Genomic DNA, 14,208 nt, shown 5'->3' on the forward strand with positions numbered 1-14,208 from the left:
GGCTACAGGGCAGCCATCACTTACGAGGCGCCCCGCATCAGACGCGGTGAGCGTCGAGCCATATGGTCGAGCAACGCGGCGTTCGGCGCACCAATGAAACGTGCGCCTGAGCAAGCGGAGCGAACCAAAGAACTCGGTATCCCGGAGGGGGAAATAATGCACGCCAGCCAAACGCCGTGATCGGCACGGGCAGAGAGATAGAGAGATAGTGATCTAAAGAAAGGAAGGACGCTTGATTCTGCGGAGGGAGCGAGGCGAAGCGTTGTCAGGGGAGAGAGTCCGAACCGCGACAGCTCCAATGCGCGCGTGGCGCGCCATCTGTCGGGGCAGCGCCGTACATGGAGAGGAGGGGCTCTTCTGTGTTTGCCGCAAGATGGCTCTCCGTGTGCGGAAAGCGCAGAAGAAATGCAGCGAAACGCACTTCGCTACTCGTGTAATTGCGACTTCTGTAAGTTACATGTTCATAATTACCTATATACACCACAGTATAACTTTCCACGGCTCGTTTCGAAGGCAACACCGCATTCACTAGAGGCGCGTTTGTACCTTTTGGAACCATCGAAATCGTGGCTGAGTGGTAGCGTCTCCGTCTCACACTCCGGAGACCCTGGTTCGATTCCCACCCAGACCATCTTGGAAGTTGCTTTTTATTTATGGAGTGCCTGCCGTGATTTATCGCTCACGGTCAACGCCGCAAAAAAATTGGAGGACGCTTAAGCTTCGCCTTCAAGAGTGGAACGCGATAGCGTTCCCGTCGACCCGCCAATGGGTGTAAGACAATGGGCTACAGGGCAGCCATCACTTACGAGGCGCCCCGCATCAGACGCGGTGAGCGTCGAGCCATATGGTCGAGCAACGCGGCGTTCGGCGCACCAATGAAACGTGCGCCTGAGCAAGCGGAGCGAACCAAAGAACTCGGTATCCCGGAGGGGGAAATGATGCACGCCAGCCAAACGCCGTGATCGGCACGGGCAGAGAGATAGAGAGATAGTGATCTAAAGAAAGGAAGGACGCTTGATTCTGCGGAGGGAGCGAGGCGAAGCGTTGTCAGGGGAGAGAGTCCGAACCGCGACAGCTCCAATGCGCGCGTGGCGCGCCATCTGTCGGGGCAGCGCCGTACATGGAGAGGAGGGGCTCTTCTGTGTTTGCCGCAAGATGGCTCTCCGTGTGCGGAAAGCGCAGAAGAAATGCAGCGAAACGCACTTCGCTACTCGTGTAATTGCGACTTCTGTAAGTTACATGTTCATAATTACCTATATACACCACAGTATAACTTTCCACGGCTCGTTTCGAAGGCAACACCGCATTCACTAGAGGCGCGTTTGTACCTTTTGGAACCATCGAAATCGTGGCTGAGTGGTAGCGTCTCCGTCTCACACTCCGGAGACCCTGGTTCGATTCCCACCCAGACCATCTTGGAAGTTGCTTTTTATTTATGGAGTGCCTGCTGTGATTTATCGCTCACGGTCAACGCCGCAAAAACGCTGACGCCGACACCCGACGCCGACACCGACGCCGACGACACCGGCTTTTCTGCGACACGAGCTCCTTAACGCTATCGCGTTAAAACGCTGACGCCGACACCGACGCCGACACCCGACGCCGACACCGACGCCGACGACACCGGCTTTTCTGCGACACGAGCTCCTTAACGCTATCGCGTTAAAAGTTGACGACCAGACCGAGGGCACGTTGCGCCCATTCTCGGCACAGTATGATGTGTGCGTCAGTCATGTGGCTGGGAAGTCAGAAGGGTACGTCTATTTGCACGTAGTTCCTTAGGGATAGTTATACATTTGCATTTACATTATACAAGATGTCGAATGGGCCGCTGTGATTTTCCTTTTGCCTCCAATGTGTTGCGCGTGGTTTGTTTGTATGCTACAACTGACGTTGCAAATCGTTTACATGTCTTCTGCCGCATTAGTGAATATTGTAACACTGATTTTATACTCATCCTTCTCGGTGATTTTAATCGTGTATGCCCATTGCGAGACAAAACGAGTACTACTCCGCATCGTGAGACTAGCACGCTAAAGTTAATAGATATCGTCAACGACTTCGCTCTTGAAGATGTGGAAGAATGTATTACTAGTGGGCATGACGTTCGATTCACACATTTTCAAGGTTCCAGTCACACACGCTTAATCGTGCATATGTGGCGACGGACACTGTCTCCGTGTAAGGATTACAGCGTAACCCCTCTCTCCACTTACCACTGCCTCGTTATGTGTAGCATTTGCAGTAACAAAAAAGAAAAGGAAAATTTACAGGGAGTCCGGAAATATTAATAATAAAGTACTTGATGACGATGTTATCAAAACTCTAGCACTTGAGGGCATGCAGGAAATGAACAAAGACAATAATTCAGAGATTGGGCCTAACTGGGAAACGTTTAAGCAAAATATCCTTACTGATCCCAACAGGAACGCATCCATCTCTGAAAGCGTAACAGGTGCCATGCTGACACAAGATTCTCCGAGCGTTTTTAGATCTACAGCTTCCATAACTTCTCTAGGTAGCCATTCTGCAAAGAATGCTCGTTTTTTCTTCTACAATGCGTGCTCAGATTTCTCGACATTTGATCGTAAATTGTAGTGGAAGAAGCTAGCATTCTGCGCATTCTGCGCATCATTCTGAGCATATTTGATCAGCTGCCTAGAGAAATTATGGAAACTGTAGACCTAAAAACGCTGGGAGAAACTTGTGTCAGCACGTCCTCCATTAGACATCAATGCATTTCCTGTCTGGAAAAGACACATTAGATTTTGCTTCTATTTTTTGTGTCTGTTCCGTTTATTGCTTGTGAGCCAGCATTTACTCGTCATGTACATGAAAATATCTGTTGCTAGATGATCTCGGTTTTCTTGTTTGTCCTATGTGTTCTCTTGTGGCATTTTCATCCAGGCTATTCTTTATTTTTTTGGACTGTAACAAGTGACTTAAATGACCCTCACGATGTTTCTTTGTAGCTTATAAAATTTTTACTTGGGCAATGCGCAAGAGTGTATATTGTGAAGCAGTAAGAACAGGGTACGCAAAATTCTAATTAAATTGCATATTGTGATAGTGCAGTGATATAGAAATGGTACCAGAAAGTAGTAAAGCAAGAAAGCCTGATGAAATCCAGTGCTTGATAAAACCAAACATAATCAAAAACAGGAAAGAGCTAGAGAAAATACGGATAGATAGACAAGCCCAGGGGAAAAAGCATCGTGATCGCCAGCTCCGCATGCGACTGCCTTCCAAGAAACAAGTCTTTTTTTCTCCCAATGGCACGGAACTGGAAGAGCGTGCTTGCATAAGCAAGCTGTCAGTGTAGACTGTCGATTGAAAAAAAAAACTGCGTTTCTTGAAAGGCGCTGGCATACACAATTGGCGATTGTGATGATCTGTTCTTTTTCTGCACTTGGAATGTTTACCTGTATTTTCTTTCCGTACTGTTTTTATTTGTTTGGATGCATCAAGCATCAATTTTTACTGGGCTTTCTTGCTCTCTTTTTTTCCTGGTAAACTATTCAAATTACCGCATTTTAACAATAAACCCTAGTTGGAAGTTAGCCCTCATTTCTCTCTCGTTCCATCCTGTTGATACTGCTTCATGCTATGCGCCTTTGCAACATTTAAGTGTGGTGGTGGTGGTGATAAACTTTATTGAAAAGGGGAAGGGGAAAGGGGGAGGTGGCTGGGGGATCGGGCTCAAGTAAGGTACCGAGCCTGCTTTGCCTTCTCTCCCCAGTCCACCAGTTCATGCTGCCCGTCGACGTCCCCGGAACTGAGCCAAGTTGTCCAGTCAGTTTTCGTTGCTGATGGGGGAATGAGAAAGCGGGAGCGAGGTGCATACCCATATTATGTGTGTGAGTGTCCCTGTTTGTGAACAGAGCCTACATAGGTCGCTTTCCTTTCCCCCTGTGATTTTGTTAATGTACTTTGGGTGTGGGTATGTGTTTGGAGACGCTTAAACGCGGCCGCTTGCATTTTATCGAGTTGCCTGGCCGGTGATGGGAGCGCACGACGCCTCAAGTGATGCCTGTGGGCTATTTTGTAATAAGCCTCGCAGGGTTCCTCGTGTCTCTCCTTGTTGACGATAAGTGTGTGTGCGTGTGTGTGTGTGTGTGCGTGTGTGTGCGCGTGTGTGTGTGTGTGCGCGTGTGTGTGTGTGTGCGTGTGTGTGTGTGTGTATGTGCGTGTGCGTGCGTGTGTGCGTGCGTGCGTGCTTGCGTGCGTGCGTGCTTGCGTGCGTGCGCGCGCGCGCGCGCGCGCGCGTGTGTGTGTGTGTGTGTGTGTGTGTGTGTGTGTGTGTGTGTGTGTGTGTACATAGATTTTGATGCGAAATGAGGGCCTCGGGCGCAGGCATTGTTATTCTCCTGTTCTAATTATAGCGGAGCAGAAAGGCAACAGACAAGAACGAAGGGAGCACACAGAGTGCTTTCATCTTGTCCGTTGTTTATTTTTTGAGCTTTAGTTCATAATAAATCCATGCTACCTTGTCCAGTTTTCATTTCTTATGTTGGGCTCCCAAGCCCACTTGTGTCTTGAATAACTGCATGGCCATGTAATGTGTAATTTAATTTCTTGTTGCCCTGGATAAGCTCAAGCGAGAAACCTAGGCCCCCACCACATTCCCTAAATACCTTTAAAATATCCGTAGCTTTCTTGGCGTGGTTATCGTGAGAACAAAACACCAGGTAGTCATCTAGGTATCTAAACGCATGCACCGCCAATTCCTCCAGACTGTTTTGTAGTTTTCTATTGACGTGACTTAGATAAATATCACTCAAAACTGGCGCAACTTTTGAACCGATGCAAACTCCCAGTTTTCGTACATACATAGAACTACCCCATTTTACAACAGTATTCTCTATGTAAAACAACAAAAGTTCTAAAGAAGACTTCATGGGCATGCCACAGTCCTGAGTAAACCGGAACCTGAGGAAGTGCATTTTGAGCTCGTTTACCAAGGGTGAACAGAGAGCATGGCACGTAATGTCATCTGGCCCTGGCGCGGAGGAACTCCTGCATAAAGCAAGCACAGCGTCTAGTTCATCCAGAGAAAAAAGGCACTGTATACGGGGACCACGTGAGAATGGTGAATGGTGAGGAGTCTGCGTTGTAGTGTAACTTGCTTCACCGGCAATCCTCCTACAGAAAGATTATGCGACTTTAATCTCCTTGCATTTGAGGTAAAGAGCCAGGGCATTTAATGGGTCGCGCTTCGCAGCGATTGCACGGAGGCCACGAACAGTTATCCATATAAGAAACAAAGGCTTTCGGGGATCCAGGTACTCGCAGAGATACATGCATCGTTGTGAAGCCAGCTTATTCATCCGGAGTTGTATTTTCTTCTCTGTACGTCTGGACAATCGCAAGTCATGAATGGACTTCGTGCACCTATATACTCGTTCCCCACGGCCTCAAAGTGCCCGAACTTCCTCTAAGTCGATGTCAAATTCGGTGCGCGCGGAGGTTCTCAAAACCGAATGTGCGGCAACCTGTAAGGCACCTTTCTTGCGACCCTTAGGCTGGATGGTTGGTATGTCCTCTCGACAGCAGTCTTCCAGGATCGATTGAAATTTCGGCCAGTCGATGCACAGGACGGCTACGGACAACTTGGAGTCTGTCCGCCCCTCAATTGTGAGATAAGTTGGGATGTGGCCACTTCCCCGCGTTTTCAGAAGTCCAGAACCATTGAACCATTTTGCTAAAGGAACGCGAAACAAAGCTAAGGTCTAGGCAGCTACTATACGCTGTTTCTCACAGATAGCTGGGGCTTCCATCATTTAACTAAGTTCTCGCTGAGAGGCAATGGACACCAATCTTCTGCCTCTCTAGCTAATCTTGGAGCTTCCACAATGGTAGTGTTAGGGACTGAAATCTCCAGTGATCACCCACGGCTGTGTAGTCGTCAAAATTTCCCGTAAGCGCTCGAAGTTTAGACGACTTGATCGTGATAAGTAGGCCCCCAGAATTGTTAAAGTGACCTTGCTCTTCTTCACAGTCAAGCACACGTATTGGTTATCATTTTCAGGTGACATTGGATGACAAACATGTGTCAAGTCACGGTGTATAAAAACGACAATCCTGATGCATTGCCCATGAGTGGAGGACATAATTCACTCATACCCGGACAGTCTGATGAAAAATAAGTGATTTGACTCCCAAATGACAGTAATTGGAAACTGATTCACGAATAGAAATGGTCGAAAGTCAGACGTACGCTACTTAAGTCCTCTAGCATTAGACAGATGCATACTGCGCCTCCTCTCGAAACGGTGGCATCTGGTGGGCCATTGCTTTACCCTAAATGCGCAAGCACTGGACCCAGGGTGTCCAGTACCTGCTGCGTGCTCTGCGCCGACGGTGTTTTTATGTTGCTTAGTAGAGCAACATAAAATCCTAGTGACCGCAAGATTATTATATCCTGGCTATAATCAGCCGTCGTTGCATCCGGGGTTTGTAAGGGTGATAATTGCGGCGGTATTCGAGGCGTCTCCATGGCAGGTTGTGCTCGTGTAAGTGTGGGCCACTCTGCAGGATGATCGAGCTTTGCCACTTTAATCATTTTCGCGGTAACTTTCATGGTGCCAAGCCGTGTTAACGCAGCAGCCACCTTGGCGGAAGACGGCGTGCTGCTTGTTGCGGCGTTTCGTTGCGCTCTTGCGTGGTGGTGCCGTCACCGCCTAAGTGTAGCGGCAGCGTCGCTGTGTATCGAATGGTCCCGAACCATGGGCTTCAGAACCTCGAGTTCTTTCCGGAGCCGCGGGCAGTCCTCGATGAGGTTTCGTGGGCACCATACATGGCAATTAAGGCACTACAGAGCAGTCGCGCAGCCGGTGTCTTCTGAATGGGATTCAGCGCACCGAGGGCACAAAACATTGTTCAAAAAGACGCTACATCGCCAGTCTTCAAGAACATGTGGCATTGCAGGGGCTTCGGTATGTAAGGTCGAAATGTATGATCGACGTGGCCAACTTTGATGTGAGAGGAAAGGCAGTCTCCCTCAAACACAACCTTCATGCAGCATGTTTCCAATCTGGCGAGATGCGTGATGACAGTGCCTTCTGTTGCTGGCTTTATTAATATCGGCAAGTCGTCGGCCAGAATGAAAATGTCAACGTCATAAATCACGCCAACAGTGCCATTAGTTATCACTGACCGCACTTTTACTTTGTCGGTTTCCGTGACATTCCGAAGTCTATGTAGTGCGCTACAATTTAAAACGTCTACAGCCAGGATATTCTTCCGAGAGTTTATTCTCACGTCTTTGATTTCTTTCGGTGCATTGCGCTCGAGTTACAAAGAAATAACCGGCCTGTTCAGCAGCCGCAATTTGGTAATAGGTTCCACGGGCAGGAAAAAAATGTGCGGCCAGCGCTGCGGCCTTCACGGTTGAAACTCTTGCTGGCGATGATGTCTGGAGCAGTCTTCGTTTTGCAGTTCGGCTCATGACAACCGTGAAGTCGCCGTCCGAGGAGTCGTAGCTGCCCGAGTACTACTCGGTTGCCTCGCTGTCTGTGTCGCTTGAGTTGCTCACACTTTTCATGGACGTAAGCCGACCACGCAGCTGAGCGCCAGGAAGGGCCTCCGAGGGATCTTCGTTCATTGCCGCAACGAGGGAGCGGCAGCTCCCAGAATTTGTAAAGAAACAAAACGCAAATGCAGAGACAAGGGTGCCAGCATTCAACTAAAGAATAACTTCGTCATGATATAATACTGGGAGTAAGCTGATGAGCCTAAAATTTTATTGCGACGCCAATTATATGGCCACTCCAGGCGAATTTCTGCCATCGCCGTTGCCGTGAGCTTCTGTATGAGTGAAAGCTTGTGAGAGTGAGCCGGCGAACGCGGTTGAATCTCGCGTGCGCGAGCGAGGAAAGTGACCCGGATGCGTGGCCTCTCCTGTGGCGCGTGAGGCAGGGGGTAAGGCGAGGGAAGAGGGGCATTCTTTTCCGGTGGCTGCTACGGTGCTTCGGTGATGCAGAGTGGACACAATCGCGGCGTCTACTACGGCGTTGGCCACGCGAATCGCGGACGCCGTAGTCGACGCCTTTGGCGGACGCCATAGAGAGAGAGAGAGAGAATAAACTTTATTCAAGAACCCCGGTCCGGGTTCGCCCGCTTTGTTCTAGTTGTCTGCCAAGCCGAGCGTCGTGATGAGCTCGGTCATGGCACGTACGTAGTCGGAGGAGGAGTCCGCCAGCCACTCCTCAAGTGTCGTAGGTCTACGGGTGGGTGAGAGTTTGGCAAGGCTAGCTGAATAGCGAGACGGCTCCCCGGACAATTCCACCGAATGTGAGCATTATCCGGGAAGCCGCCACATGCCATGCAAGCAGGTTTGCCAGGCAAACCTCGTATGTAGTGTTGGAAGGGTGGGGACAAGAGAGAGTGCGTCTGTGCACGCCTCCATAGTACCGCCTCTTTTCGATTCATGTGTGTATCCGCTTGTGGATACTTCATGGAGTTGTTTAGTAAATCATAAAGTTTTTCGCGCCTTTCCGCCCGCGCGAAGGCATATTGCTCATTCAGACTCAGTGGGTCCGGCCACCACAGAGGAGGGCCCGGGAGATTTGCGCGGGATGCGGCATGTGCCACTTCGTTCCCTCTGATCCCTGTGTGACTCGGAATCCAGTGAATCCGCACTCTAATGTTAGGGTGTGCGTTGAAGTGCGTTGTTAATGGTGAGTGTAGTGCCGCGGAAACGTTTCTGGCTTCGAGTGCCCTGCATGCAGCCTGGCTATCTGCTCGAATGAGCAGATTTCGTTCGTGTGGATTTGGCATGGTCGCGGCACGGACGCCATAGGGATGCGTTGCCGGCGCTCGTGTGCCTTGAAAGTGGTCTACGACGTGGCCAAAGTGCGCGCCCGCGCGGGCCTCATCTTCAAAGCAATCTGCGATGCTTGCAGAGCGCCCGTAGTGCCGGTAGCATCGTGTGCGCTGAGATTTCGACGTTTCGTATGCATTGAAGCGACAGATGCACGGAGGTCAATTGGCTCTCCGCTCCTGCCACGATTCCTAACTCCAGCGCTTTCACAGACAGTTTCCGCTGTCATCGAGTGATGTGTGTTCATGTTTACACGTGCGCGCGTGACACCGTGTCGGCTAATTTAGTTAAAACATTTTGACGGGCCAGTTGGTTTGAATCCAGGATAGTTTGTGTAAGCGCGAGGGGACAAGTACGTATAAAAAGAAGCAGACACACAAAGACAGCGCTGTCACCGTGTGTTTCTTTCTACGTCCTCGCGGTGTCACGCTTACATATTCTATCGTTGTTAATTTAGTTAGTAAGCGAATGTTTACTAGTTAATACGACCGATAAAACTGCTGTGCTTACTACGCACAGGTATCTACTAATTTGGTGTCGCAATCGGTGCTTCGCCGTTTCGGCGGAACGGCGAATTTGTCATTCTTTAACATCTTTCTTTCTGCGGGTTAGGATAATGTTGGCATTCTTCGAGTTCTCTGGGACCTTTCAAGTCAATGGAGAGTTCATGTAGAGGGCCGCCAGGTTTTCAACCATTATGTCTCCTCCATGTTTAATTAAATCGACTGTTATTCCATATTCTCCTGCTGCTTTTCCCCGTTTCATGTCTTGCAAGGCCCTTCTAAGCTCATTGTTAGTTATAGAAGGAGTCTCTGTAACTTGTTCATTATTACTTCGAATGGAGGTGTCATAGCTCCTCCGCGTAAAAATTGTAAAATTCTTCCACTGCTTTTACTGTACCTTCGAAATTGCTGATGATATTACCCTGTTTATCTTTCAGTGCATTCATCTTGGTTTGTCTCGTGTTAAGTTTCATTCTCAGTGATTTCATGCTGCGTCCATTTTTTACTGCTTCCTCAGTCTTCCTAACGCTATAATTTCGGGTATCCCTTATTTTCTGCTTGTTTATCAGTTCGGAGAGTTCGGCGAATTCTATATGGTCTCTTGAGATGGACAATTTCATTATTTTTCATTGCTACTGCTGACCATTAGTTGCATTCGAGTCCTGATCGTACGCCGGACTTGAACCAAACTACTGCATTTCGAAATACAAGTCATGGAACCATCACACCTTCCCACATACTCCGGAGCACATCGTACCTAGTGTATTACCATAACGTCTTGTGGCTCATTATAACCACATTTCTATTGCCCCTGCTATTATTAATTTTTTCCTATGTTCCCATATATGCCTTCGTTTACGCGTACACCGAGCTATTTGTATCTTCTTGGTTGCCCTAGGTGTTTCCTGGCCTTGTATTGCAATGTATGCTCATTGCTTTGATTGAATTACATAAAACCTAATTTTAAACGCCAACCATCAACCCTAAATGTCAACGTCATTGCCCACAGATATTAGCTAGACCTTGCATGTATATGAGTGAATTCTCAATCCATTCAAGCGTTCTTCCAATGCACCATTATGTTCTGCTCGTGCTTCCAGTTTTTAATTTCAATCCCTGCGTTGCTTACCTGTATATATCTCATGTAATAGTCAACTGTCTATATGAGGGAATTACAACTTCTTTCGTGTCACTTCTATGAATAAATATAATATAATTTGTCGCCAATCGCCAGGTATTCACCTAGCCTGAGCGTTGTTTTCTAATGCTTTCAACAGTTCTTCCTCATTTTTCAGTGCTAGTTAATGAACCTCGCCTATCCCTATGGCTGCGCGTTTAAGAACTTCCTGTTGCACTTTTTTCCAGCTAATATTTCTCAGCCTTAGCTCGTTTTCCGTCCGGCCCTGGTTCATACACTTTTTTTATCTCGTAATCCATCTCGTTGTTGCCTTTAAATCATAGGGCTGTTACTTTTTGGATGAAATCTAATGCCGCGAGCCCTCTCAGCTTGCCTCCTTCGTATAGAATAGGTTCCTCTACTGTTCCAGACTTCCTGCCTAATTTGTTAATGTGGTTCCAAGATATTCCTGATGCGGCCTTCTTTTTCTTACGTATTTCTGACCACCCACGGTCACTTTCACCTTTATTCCTTGCTTGACGATGAATAACTGGCATCTTATTTGAAACTGGATGGCGACAATTGCACACCTAGCCTCCTTGACTTAATCAGGGATGTTAGATATGCTTTTTGTTCTATCATTTTTGCAACATCTCCTTAATATTTTCTTTCTTTTTCCTCCTTGATATCGCAAAACATGCCTCTAGCGGTTGCTGCTAAACACATGCGCGTATTCTATGGGAAAACGCCGTTTTTATCAAATAACTAATCATGGAGGCCACATTTCAAAAATCTCCTGAGGCAATGTGTTCTATGCTCATAGATCGACATCTCATGCAAGAGGCACCATTATTTACCGCAGAAAAACCTTGTCAAATTGGAAGCGAAGTTTGAAGTACCGGATTCTATGGAGAACACTCGAATTTTGGAGGCCGTTTTTGGTCATTGAAAAAAGCCGCAGTTGCGCCCGTAAGGCGAAACATGAATTGTGAAGGGAAATTAGTGGACAGCTATACGAAGTAAGGATAGTAGTTTTATCGCCCGTAAAAACTTGCAATTCTACGCATACTAAATAAATTAACAAGCATGGTGACACCCACGCACAAGCAAACATGAACACATCTCCCTCGACGACCACGGGAATTTGCTGTCAAAACGCTGTAGCGAGGAAGCGCGGCAGCAGCAGCGAGCGAATGGAGGTTCGTGCTGCCTCTCGCAGCAACGCCAACTAAGCTGGAAAAACACAGACTCGGTCCCCGTCGCAGATGGCTTTCAAGATACAGCGGCCCGGGAAAACGCGCGTAGCCATCCGTAGTAGAACGCTACCCCCCCCCCCCCTCCCTCCCCTTCTCTCACGGACGAGAACGAGCCGTGATCAGCGGTTCACCCTCGCACAAACAGCATATCGCGCACGGCGACGACATTATTGCCCTTGGACTTTATTGGAACCTCACGGCGACCGCGACGGTGACGCATATGGTAGAAATGCGTCTGGAGTGCCCGTATAATTGAAATCACAGTAGAGGAGTCTCGTGATGAAACCAGTGCAGCGATTTGTTTGCTATCGGGAATTTATTGACGCTTCACAAGGCAGCACTTCAGATAGATAAACGTTGTTCCAAAAGCGCTGTTTCCATAACACAGTCGCAGAGCTCAGGGTCGTAGGAATATGAATTAGGTTGCGGCGCCAACAGCGCATAAAATCGATGACCGAGCGCTCTGAAACACCGTTGTCGAAAATCACTGATAACGTCAGCGCGAGTCGGTTGGCTCAAGCCCCACTGCGCCTTTCATTTCTGTATTACTTTGTCGCGGTTCAGCTTGTCAGTTTTCGGTCAGGTGGCGTGTTTCGAACTGCAGGTAGGCCCGCGGGGAGCTCACGGCAAAAATGCGAATGAGGCAGTGCAAGGTAACATGGGTTGGGCCTACTTTCAAGTCATAGGAGCACAGTGCAAGATGAGAATCTTTAGAAAGAGTCAGGAACGTGGATGAAAACAGACGCCGAATCGACGCAGCTTAAACGTACGACGGCTTTGCATTTGCCAACACGCAAAATGGAAAAGACGCAAAATGGGCGAACCTATATACTCAGTGGTGTGTTTTGTCTTATTTGTCTGTTGTAATCATGGTGCTTATTTTTTGCTTAGACCTAGCTTAAGCTAACGCGGATCTGCGACGCGATCTAGGACTTCATTCACTCGCGCGCTCTTTGCGTCCGTCCCTTCATTGCCACAGAAAGTTGTGCGCGGAAGTGGATCCTGCTGGCACAGCTCACATTGCTTCTACTTCCGGCCTACTCAAGATTGTGTAATTCGTCTTAATACACTGACTGCGAGCAACAGCGCGCTCATGGACACTGTTATGCCGTATACGTTTAGATATAGCAGCTGCGCACTGCTTCGCCTCTTGAACTGTGATGTGAGAAGCTTAAACCAATGTTATAAAGAAATGGTAACTCCTACAAGACGACAAAGTGTCAAATGTGATGTTATAGTGCTATCTGAGACATGGATAAAAAGTGGAGAATTCGTGCACATTAGAAGTTATTAGTTTGTGTCTCTTGTAATCAAGTCAAGCTACTGAGGCGGCGGCGTGGTGCTATATACAGATTGTTTTCTTTTTAGCTACACCAATTTTTATAAACATTATTTAGGGAGATAGCGCAATTCCAACCCCTGATGTAAATAATTAGATGAGGCGACTATCCCATTTATGACAAATCAAAATATTCAATCGAGCAATTAACATAATTACGCCAACGACCTTCTTAATTTATTACTTTACGCCACATATTTCAATCTACGAATTATAGCCGCTGAGTACGCACTGCGTATCCACTTGGAACGAATTCCCTGGAGAACACCAGTTCCGAGGAATTAGTTTTCCAAGTGTCCTTCGAAATGCATTGTTGTTTCAGTTGCTTTTGTGCTTCAATGAATAAAATAGAGGTTCCTTGATAAAGTACCTAGAACAGTATTTCGCATCGTCAGACAATTTGATAATTATTTTCTCTTAACTTGGGCTGCCTAGAGAAGACATTTCAAGTTGATACGCCGTGATAACTCAGCTGCTATATTTCGTACATTGAAATAGGTGGCCTAAGGCAATAAATTAAAAAGGTAATTAGCGACAGTCTGCGAGAAATATCAGCCGTATGTGCACCCTGGTGGTTACCACAGCAGGCAGTGAAACATTGCGCTGCCGGAAGGGGGAACACGGATGTTAGGCCTCGTGGGGCAACGCCTACGTTGACAGTGCCGTCGTGACGAAATGCAGGCGCGTGGTGTGGACGTCAAGGGCGCTACTTTTTTTCTTCGAGTCTGTTACGCTTTAAGAAGGAGAGAATGCTGTGCATTCAATGTCATTCGTTGTCTCGTGGATCACGAGAAAGGTTTAAACCGCGTTGCACATTTGTCTCCGCGAACGGATGTAAGGGAAGAAATTGTCGCACACATACTTACGCTCAGACGCACAGACGTTCAAACGCATGCATGTTTAGGCACGAACACGCGCGTTCACACTTCAGATTCACACGCACCCACCTCTGCGCGCACGCACGCATAGACTAAGCATGTAGACTGATAAAGTGGCTGGCAAAACAATTTTGTTAAGACCGACAAGTATCGCAAACATAAAGAAATCTAGGAAGAAATTTATTTTTTCTAAGTTAGAGCATAATAAAACCAGCAAAAATGCAGCAGCAGATAGATTTTCGTGGTTTTAGCGTGTAAACAATGTCTAGATAAGGGGTACGAGTCTGGCTACAG

General features: G+C 47.7%; 1 protein-coding gene across 3 annotated transcripts in view; it reads right to left on the reverse strand.

Annotated features, from left to right (window-relative positions):
• The window catches only part of LOC135910894 (2-Hydroxyacid oxidase 1-like), a 173,561-nt gene that overhangs the window by 145,069 nt on the left and 14,284 nt on the right, over positions 1 to 14,208 (reverse strand). The window lies entirely within an intron of this gene.

The sequence above is a fragment of the Dermacentor albipictus genome, chromosome 2, assembly GCF_038994185.2.
Source record: "Dermacentor albipictus isolate Rhodes 1998 colony chromosome 2, USDA_Dalb.pri_finalv2, whole genome shotgun sequence".
In the NCBI taxonomy this organism is placed as follows: Eukaryota; Metazoa; Arthropoda; class Arachnida; order Ixodida; family Ixodidae; genus Dermacentor; species Dermacentor albipictus.